The following is a 3,898-nucleotide window of genomic DNA, read 5'->3' on the forward strand; positions in this document are numbered from 1 at the left end:
ATGAGTAAAATTAAATGATAAAGAAGCACTATAATAGAGGTCATGCAAAAATTCAGATAAGCAACAACAATAACAACAACAACAACAACAACAACTGAAATATGGCTTTAGCCTAAACAAATGTAAGCATTCAGGGGGGAAATGGTTAATCAAATTACATGCTCAATAATATACCAGGACAAATTACATTTTTAAAACTTTACTTGTATTTATATTAGACCTATTATGCTATTCTAGTGAGTTTTGAAGTTGCTATATTTTAGACACAAGGATACACTTAGGTGGATGTCATGTCTTATTTTTTATTTAATTTCTTAAGAACAAGAACCCAATAATAGTCCATCATCTTCCATTTTAGCAGGAACCAACTTTTGTCTCTACCTCAAAACAGTGTAAGTCAGACATTAAACACCTACAGAGTACTCTATTAATTATCAATGGGATTATGTAGCTTTCCAGGATAAAGTAATATTCACAGTTCCCTATCCCTGAAGCAGTTACTAGAAAATATTACTAGTAAGGGGGGATCTCTTTAAGGTAGAAATCCAAGAAGTTTGTCCTGGGTCTCTAAGTTGGAACTCAAGAGACTCCAGGAGTTTAATTTCCAAATAACAACCTGTCCATAGATGTTCTGGGAGATACATTAACTCTCTCCAAACACAAGGGCACAATTACTTTCTATACCAGCTGATTTATAATCCAGACCATTAGCTCCTGTATAACTGTATCAGAACAAGTGAGACAAGACTAAAATTATTAGTCATTTTCTACAATAATTTTCTCTGCTTCTTTGATTACTTTAATGACAGAGCACTGAGACTCAGCCCAAGGAATCACTGTAGGAATTCACCATTATTTTTAAGTCTCTCTTCATGTCCTTCTGATCTCCAAGTAAAATTCTATGAATCAATGTCATCTTTTTGCACAAAGCCGAGTAAATTTGTAAATAGTGATTTTCTTCAAATTTTCCTCAGTTTTCATTATAATGTTTTAAAACATAAATCAATCATTCACTCTTTTGTTCAAAATTCTCATACCAAAATTGCATCCCAAATCCATGTCACCTACAATGTATATATGCTCTGTTCCCTGTCTACCTTTACTATTAGCTGCCTGTGTTCTAAGGTTTGCCTACCTTACTTTGTCTTAGGTTCATTTACTTTATTTCTCTGTGATTTTGTGCTTATTCTTCATTTTATTTTGCTGCAGTTTTAGAGCCATATCTAGTGGTTTAAACCTAATTCTACATTCAGGGACCTCTCTTGATAGGCTCAGGGATCATATGTGGTGCTGGGAGTCAAATCTGGATTGGCCAGATGCAGGGCAATTAATTGTATTATCTACTATACTACCACTCCAACCCCTGTTTTGTATATATTCTTATTTAGGGGTTTGCATTTTAAGCACCTCTATCAAAATTCTATATCTTTTAAGTTTTGCAAAGCTAATTCCTTCATTTACTCCAATTCTATGATTAAATACCTTTTTCCCCAAATACCCATTGCTGTATACACTGTCTGAAACACACATGCAGAAAATTATATTCAGTTATCTGAATGTATTGTTTTAATCATACTAATTACTAGACACAATTATGTGAAATACTTAATATATATTTACTTTTTTTGGGGGGGAGGAGGTTTTGGGTCACAACCAGTGGCGCTCAGAACTTACTTCTGGCTCTGCACTCAGAAGTCACTCCTGGCAGGCTCGGGGACCATATGGGATGCCAGGATTCGAACCAGGGTCCATCCTGTGTTGGCCGCATGCAAAACATAAATACCTTACCATTCTGCTATTGCAGAATTTAAGACAGGAACTATAACAATGGGCAGTAAATGGTAGACAATTTTTCTTCATAAGTTATGATTAATAAGAATATATTTTATGCTTTAAAACATTTTAAAACATTTGAGTGTTTGGAAAATTTTCCAGTGGCCATATATATATAAATAAACATCAAAACATGTAAAATGTTTTCCAAATTTAATAGTTTCCAAAGTATAAAATAGAAAATATTGCTACTTAGCAAAAAAATATTATCTTTTACTGGCAAAAGTGAGAAGCAGCACTATCGAGAGCTTGGCAAATACCTCAAAATTACAATCTCAAAGAGTTTTTAGAATGTGTTCTACTCTATCTACACAATTGTGCAGAAATTCTACGTGAACCTGTAAATTAACTTTAAGATAGAAAAATCATGGCCCTGATTAAGTAATAAAAATTATAGTTCCTATTGATGATTACTGTTTGTTTTGGTGTTGGGGGAATTCACAACACATAGAAGATTTAAATCATTATCCACCCTGTGCTTTGAAATTCTAGAGTCACCAAATAATTATTGAACTGTTTCTATAACAGATTCCTTACATCAATGGGAATGTGCAGAAGTCATAATCAGAACTTATTCTCTATCAATAAGGAAGAAGGAATATTATTTTTGAAATAATACTGAACTTATAGCTCACTATATGTATTTTTCCTATTTATTTTTAATTCTCTGTTTTCTTGATCTACCATCACTAAGATGATTCCTAGTGGCCTATATCCTTAGGCTGTAATGTTAAAAGCAGCTGATGACTGTGATTCTTCTGCTCCCAAACTCATCAGAACAAAGGTCAGTTCCCTAGCGGGATTCAAAGCAGTACTACCATGTCCTATAAACTTGATTTTTCACACTTTGTATTGTTCTAAGCATCCACTTTGGGAAAATAGAAAATGAAGAGCAAACTAACCTTAAACAATAAGAAAAAAGGAAATAATAAAAATTCACAAGAGAAATTAAATTAATTTTTTAGAGATTTTGTTTGTTTGATTTTGGGCCACACCCAGTGACACTGATGGGTTACTCCTGGCTATGAGCTCAGAAATTGCTACCGGCTTGGGAGATCACATGGGATACAGGGGATCAAACCCAGGTTCGTATGGGGTCAGCCACATGCAAGGCAAATGCCCTACCATTGTAGGCATTGTAGGCATCTCCAGCTCCCAGAAACTAAATTATTAAAACAGGAAAATAGATACAATTAATCAAAGCAGGGGCTGGAGCTGTGGCGCAAGGGGTAAGGCATCTAGCTTGCCTACACTAGCCTAGAATGGACCTTGTTTCGATTCCCTGGTGTCCTATATGGTCCCCCAAACGAGGAGGGATTTTTAAGCGCAGTAATCCTTGAGCATCACCAGATGTGTCACACCCCCCAAAAAGAATCAAAACATTTATTTTAGTGAAATAAAATACAATTTATAATGCTATTCAGCAAAAAGAATGGAAGACAAATATCATTATCATAAATTAAAGAGGAAGATTACCATGACTATCTCATGAATATTAAAATTTTAATGGATAAAATGTCATGAATACAATTTTGTCAACAAATTTAGTAAGAGGAAAGTTTAGAAAAAATACAAGATTAAAAAATTCCAAGAAAATATATTAAAACTTCTACATTTAGTTTAAAATTTGAACCAATAACTTAAAGTATTATAAAAGTCATTTTGTGTGCTCGCTTCGGCAGCACATATACTAAAATTGGAACGATACAGAGAAGATTAGCATGGCCCCTGCGCAAGGATGACACGCAAATTCGTGAAGCGTTCCATATTTTTTTTCAGAGCCTCTGAAAGGGAAATGGGGGTGGGGGGTATTATCTATCCTGGATTGGGCCAGCCTAAAAATACTGGCAACAAGATTTTGTTTAGGGTTGCTGTGCATAGTGTAGTGAAGAAGTATTCAGGGGTGAAAAGAGCCGTTTATACAATATTGAGTACATTTGGCTGTTCTAAGAGCCTTTTGCTCCCATCCCCAAAGATCTGTTTGTCTCTCACACTATTGGGGTAGTACATTCCTTTAGGACCAATTAAAACATGACTTTGGGGTCAATAATCAATTGTCTGACTT

The 3,898-nt window shown here is 34.6% G+C and overlaps 1 non-coding gene across 1 annotated transcript; it reads left to right on the plus strand.

Annotated features, from left to right (window-relative positions):
* Positions 1–3,499: 3,499 nt before the first annotated feature.
* LOC126005514 (U6 spliceosomal RNA) lies at positions 3,500–3,606 on the plus strand. The gene has a single exon (XR_007494566.1). It is a non-coding gene; the product is annotated as a U6 spliceosomal RNA (small nuclear RNA).
* Positions 3,607–3,898: the final 292 nt, after the last annotated feature.

Source organism: Suncus etruscus, chromosome 3, assembly GCF_024139225.1.
Source record: "Suncus etruscus isolate mSunEtr1 chromosome 3, mSunEtr1.pri.cur, whole genome shotgun sequence".
Lineage (NCBI taxonomy): Eukaryota > Metazoa > Chordata > Mammalia > Eulipotyphla > Soricidae > Suncus > Suncus etruscus.